This window comes from Pteropus medius, unplaced genomic scaffold (genome assembly GCF_902729225.1).
Source record: "Pteropus medius unplaced genomic scaffold, Ma_sr-lr_union100, whole genome shotgun sequence".
NCBI lineage: Eukaryota > Metazoa > Chordata > Mammalia > Chiroptera > Pteropodidae > Pteropus > Pteropus medius.
The window spans coordinates 2169985-2176464 of record NW_024354500.1 but is presented as its reverse complement, the minus strand read 5'-3'; the positions used below and the strand labels follow the sequence as shown (position 1 = coordinate 2176464).

The window sequence follows — 6480 nt, the reverse complement described above, 5'->3', positions numbered from 1 at the left end:
GCTTTCACTAGTGAAGGTAATAAGAGCTGTGGTGTACTGAGGGCCTGCCAGGACCCAGGCTCTTTGCAAATATATTGACTTATCACAACAGGCGTGAAGGATGGCTATTATCACCCCATTTACCAGATGAGCAAAATGAGGCTTTAGTGTCTTGCTCAGCATTACAGAGCAGAGCCAGCCTTCAAATCCAAATTTGCTGACACCTATCCTCATCACACTGTCTTGACAAAGAAAATATAACAAATAGAAAATAAGACATAGTTGTTTTTTTTTTTCTGTTTCTTTGGTATTTCTTATAATGTTATTCAGGTCAAAAGTGTTGGTGAGGTTGAGTTTTTGGTATGAATTTCAATTATCTCTTGCTCTCTCTATAAACACAAATCCTCAAAATTTTCTGGTCATTTCAAAATGGGAAATTGCCAAATTTTTCTTCAGTTCTCAAAGGGAAAAAGGCTTGGAATGAATTCTACATTTAATTATTTCTGACTGAATTGAGATCTGAGCAAACCATCCTTGTAGTTTCTATCCCTTTTTGTGGCATAGTTGAAGGCAGTGCTGGAAATGGACATGGTAATGTCTAGATGTCTGAGTGTCCAAAAAATTCCATACTATCCACTTAAGAGTCATCATAATTGCCTCTCTAAAGGTTACTAATATTATAATGTGGAATTTTAAAAACTTCTCTCCATGCAGGCAATACTTTTTCTATACATGGTCCTCAAGAAAGAATTAAAAAAACTCACATTAATATGATCAATATGGGCATTCAGCAGGCATTAAGAAACTGTTTTTGCTTTATCTTAGTAAATAAATAATTCCCTCATACTCAATCCAATAGAGAAAAATCAAATCAAACCAGCTATATTGCCTCAAGTATAGTTAAGTTTATCATTTTTGCTGAGGTTATACTAGTAATGCAATATACCATGGAAGAATCTAATATTCAGCCCAGGGTGAAGATTGGGTATGCCAAAGGATTAGTGTCAGGGTGCTTTATAGAAGTGAAACTTGATGGACAGGCTGGAGACAGATCTACAGAATCTCATTAAATTGCTGAATTGTTCATTATGGAGCGTTCTCACTGTAATAAAGTGCTCATTGACTTTGACAAATCCCTATCCCATGTGTTAAAGAATAGTGAAGCAAGAGGTGTTGGAAGGAGGAAGGAAATTGGCACAAAATCAGACAGGTAATAGAAAAGCGAATGGAAGGTAGTACTCTTCGATTAATATGTGCAACTGGTAACTTATGGGAGAACTCAGTAAGCACACACACACACACACACACACATTTATACATGTGGCTCTTCTACAGTCTGCTGATTATATAATCTGGGACATTCTCTTTATTTTGGTGAAAGGTCTAAATTTCATTATTTACCGGACTGCACACAGTCTGGTTCTGAAGACATGTCAGAAGAACCTTCAAATTATCCTCACTGAACAAATTTTTTTTTTACTTTTTTCCCACTGTCCCTTATCTAGTCTCTTTCCTGATAAAATGTGCTGCAGGCCATAATAACCATTCTGTGGATCTGGAAACCTGTGAAATCCCCCAAGATTATGCCTTATATCTGCTCCCCTTTTTTTTCCATCTGACCTGTTAACTTCACTTTATATTCACAGGTAATGTAGGTACTGCGCCAACTATGCACTTTAGTGTGTAAGAACATAGAAGACCCCTCAAAAAATTTTTTTTAATTCAGTTCAATTCAGCTCAAAAATTTGGTCTTACAGTTTCAAGGTCAGTGATTTCTCAGGTTGCAGATCAAAGACACCAAATTGGTTATGGAGCTTAAAGAAAGAGGAGGCTAAAAGTGAGCAAATCAGCTGAAAAGGAAGGATGGGACATGAGGCCACTTGCATTCGTGACCTGACAAATCTCCGCCAGTTTTATTTTTGCTTTTGGGTTTTAGCTATAGGACTTTGTTTCAATAGAGCCCTGTTAAATTTCTCCTGTTGTAGTCAACTTATAGTTTCTGACAACTAATCAGAGGTCCTACTATAAAACTTAGAGTGGAATTGTGAAACAATTCCCTACTGTTCCCACATATCGGGTCTGTTGCCATATTCATAGAAAGTGCTGGCTCATCACAGTTTTCTTCTAAGAAAGTGCAGTTTCTGCCTTTCTACTCATCCAGAATGAAGGAGAGATTACTTTCCATGGGAGTACAGTTTATAGAAAAAATCTGATTATAATGTAAACTCTTATTTTTGCTAGCATAGGGAGAAGGTGTGGCTCTCCAGCTATCAGTACTTGTTGAGCATCTACTAAGTGCCCAAGGCCATAGTAGAGTAAGTGTAAGGCGGAGTGCAGATTTACTAACTCACTTTCCCTCTCCCAGGCCTCACCCCAACTCAAAGGGATCCTCATGATTTTAAACCATTAATTCAGCTCTCTGGATTATTATTCCTTCTCTAAAGTAGCAGAAACAAGAAGGATATGTTTAAATGAATAAAGATAGTTTGTGGAAAGAAAAATGAGTGCCTATTTTGTGCTGTGCACAGTGTTAGAAGCTAGATCCGGGGATAAAAAGCTTTATAAAAATGTTTAATTATTGAGTTAGAGAAATTTGGCTTAGTTTCATCTCTGACTGTGGAGAAGTTTCATTTCCCTTTAATTATTATAAACTGTCCTACATTTTGTGAAGAGTACTTATTATTTATAAGGACAGCTCATATGTCAATGTTTTTCTTCCCTTCTAACCTTAGGTTGAGGGCACATCCTTGTATTTTGAGCCTAACTTTGCCTGGAGTTAAGGGATAATAAAACCAACCAATTCTTTATCCTAGTCATATCCCATTATACTGTGGCAATAAGGACCAAGTCCCCTAGTTTGGGGGTGGGGGGTAATCCTCTTTAGGTCTGTCTTTGATTATGTGTCTCCAGAGGCAAAGGCTGTGCCTGTTGTGTTTGCATTGAACACTGCTATATTGTTGTCTTGTACTTTATAAATAATAAATAAAAACAGTAATGTAGACTTTTTATATTAAATGGATTGAATGGATAATAAGACATCCCACTATTTCTATATAAGCTTGGATTTATTTAGGAACATTGGTATATAAAAAGAATTTGACTTTTTAAAACTGCATTTTTCCTTGTATTTTCATTGGACATTTGTTTCCATAGTCCTACTGTTAATCACACATTCATTTTGTATCTCTAGAGACATAAGTTCATGTTGTTTACAGTAGTCCACAACCTCAAACGTAATGATTTTTTTGACGAGCCCTTCCTAGGCTTTTATCTACACCATAAAACAACCCATATTATAGTTTGATTTAATCATGTTCCTCAAAAAAAGTTCCAGAAAGTGAACCCAAACAAAAGCTACTTTCCCTTTATAGATAGAAAATAGAGAACACTAGTAATATACTCAGCTTTTGTCTTTTATCTCTTATATGATAAATTGAACCAAATGTACCTCTGGCCAAGGAGAAGTAGGGACTTCAAACAGTACTATATGTCTGACAATACTATCATAATACATCATAATTGAATATCATGTCACAGTTTTGAGAATGCTTCTGCATTCATCATTGCTTTGCTCTCCTGTCTCTCCTGTCTCTCCTGTGGTACAAATGGGAAAACTGAGCTAACAAAGTTAGAAATCAAATTTATGTCTTCTAATTTTAAGGCTGTTTTCGCTTTGGTCTACAGCCACTAAATTTATAATAGAAGCTCAAAATACCTTGGGAGTGATGGACACGGAGGTGAATAAAATTAATCTTGTGACTTTAAAAGAAATTAGGAAGGGTTTGACCATTCCTGTTCTCGGGTGGAGTGCCTGTAGATTGAAAGGGTAATGGCCGACTCTGCCTGCCTCCATGTCTTTGTCACGTTGCTAACTCTAATTCTGCTTTGTGACATGAGCTTCATTCATTCTTCCATTCATTTCAAATAGTTGTTCAGTACTCACTCTGCCTAATCATGTGCTATTGAGGACTACCATTACTTGCTATATGACGGGTTCTGGGCAGTGGACAGGACTGATGGGGCCTTGCTTTCATGGGTCTTAGAATCCGATGTGGAGCTTTCCTCTGCCACTCTTCCCTGATTCCTTTCCAATGAGGATTGACCTGTACCAAATAGTTTAATGATTTCTTTGCAAACTTTGGGCATGTGCAGATGATTTGGGTACATTGGAAAATGGAATGCTTATGTTTGGACATTTCGACACCACCCCGTGTCCTTTTGCCTTTTCTTCAATGCTTTACTTATTGTTAATTCTTGTTTGTTGCATGTACTTTCTAAACAGCTTCGCAAACCATTGTTAATCCAATAGTCCAAGCCTCAAAGAAATCAGACTGCAGGTGATCTTTTAATAAAAACTTCCATGAGTAGTGTTCTCATTTTTAACACTTGGACCTTGGTAACTAGACATGGAATAAAATACTGTGACCTGAGAACTCTTACCCCAAATAAAATGGTAGCTTTCATCATATTCCCATTCTTCCTCAATTCAATTTCATATATGCATGTGTCATTACTATTTTTTTCAGATGGGCACTTTCTGGGCATCTTCATGGTATCTTGTTTTATTTTTTTACTTGCTGTCCCTTAAACTAAATGTGTACCATTTCTTGATTTTTTCCTGAAACTTCTGCCAGTTCCTCTCAGTTACATACCATCTTTCCTACAAAAGTGATGAGGATACCTCCATTTCCTTCTTATTAGATGTTAGGAGAATAAACAGAAGCTCCTTCACATCCCAAATAGTGCTGTGCCCAGAGGATGTCTTATCCTCTGAGAGCCCTCAGCTGGACACTGAGTAACGGTACTATTTCAGGGCTTGGTAACTAAGTGTATATTTAGTCATTTGTCCTGATCTACATGTCACTAATTCCTCTGCGAGGACTCATCCCCGAGGAGCTTGACTAGTGGCTTTGCTGTTGTTTGCCTGAGCTGTGTTCCTTTGTTAGATGCATGACACGTTCATTTCAGAGGGACTTTGCTCCAGCTAATCCTCAGTGCTAGAGCTGTGGATTGTCAAGTAGCTATGAGGGGCAGTGATTATCAGAAATTACAGGAGACCTAACTTGTATTCATGGGCGGCTATTCCCATGAGTTAGTTTTTTTTCTTTTTTTTTTTTTTTTAAATGAGCACAACAGAACAACAAGGTGATTTATGAGATATGACATATTTATGTTCTCTGCTTCTAATTTTCATTGTGATTCATGTTGTTTCCAGACTGATATTTTTGTTGTTGCTGCTGTGCAAAGGAAAAAGATGACTGAAGAATATTATTTATGCATTGGTGGCCTGCAGTAATATCACTGCTACCTGGGTTATCAAGGATTTAAAAATAAAACCCAGCTATAAGCTATACATGAGGCAGAAGCCCCAAGGCTAGGCACAGAAGTTCATCAGTAATAATAACAACAATAATAATTCTTTACAATCCTGGAGAGCTTTATATTTTTAAAGCATTTTTACACACATAATTTCACTTGAGTCTCTCATCAGCCTTGTTAAGATTGATAAGGCAAGTATTACTCAAATTTTAACAAGTGAGGAAACTGAAGCTCACAAAGGTTAAGTGATTGACTCATTTCATAGTATAGGTCTCAATGTAGGTCTCACTGTATTCTCTTTAAATATACCAAGTCTTTAAGAAAACAGAAATTTAAAGTACCTGAGCATTTTTTCATAAGTCAAAGAGGTTCTATTACCCTATAATGAGTGAGCCAGCAGTATGCACTTCCTAATAAATTACCAGTTTTCATTTTCACCTGTTGTGCAGCTTTGTGAGAATTTTCAAAAAGGACTCCAATAAAAGTAGTACAGGAAAGTGTTGCTGAAGGTCTTTATCAGAATCCGGAAAATTGGTACTCTAGCTGTTTTGATGAGGAAAAATGGATAGAGAATTCTGACAGAGGTAGGGAATAGCTCTTCATTCTTTCAGGGTACAAGATGATAAAGAACAAAGCAGGAAGAGAAGGCCTGTAAGGGAGGATCACTTTAAAATCTGATCAAGAGATTTAAATCAGTGTGAAAGAGAAGCTGGAGCGCCATTATTTTTTGCTGCGGCTCTGTAATCCGTGTGGTGGAAAGTCTGTAGATTGTGTTAGAGATTGGATGGAACGAATGGAAATGATTAATCATTATATTTTCATTTTATATCGAATATATTGAAAATTTAGAAATTTATGCAACAGAAATTGATAGTTGGGTGATGGTCTAGTATAGGATTTAAGAGAAAGGAAGTGTTGATATAAATATCCAAACCAATAGAGAATTTTTGTAAGTTTATTTGAACAAAACTAAGAATGTTCCCGGGAAGTAAGATCTGAAATGCCCTGGAGAATGACAGTTTTGGTATTTCTTTTATGCATTTGGAATTAAAGAGAGAACATACAGATTACATGAAGGTGGGAGAAAGCAAGGTACAGGATAGTTAACAAGATTACTTGCTTCTGTAAGAGTGCTTCAGCCTCCCAGGAGTCTGAAAAAGAGACATTTCAAAGATGTGTTAA

General features: G+C 36.7%; 1 protein-coding gene across 15 annotated transcripts in view; it reads left to right on the top strand.

Annotated features, from left to right (window-relative positions):
- KLHL32 (kelch like family member 32) overlaps positions 1 to 6480 on the top strand; it is a 184215-nt gene that overhangs the window by 119800 nt on the left and 57935 nt on the right. The gene's annotated exons all lie outside the window — the stretch shown is intronic.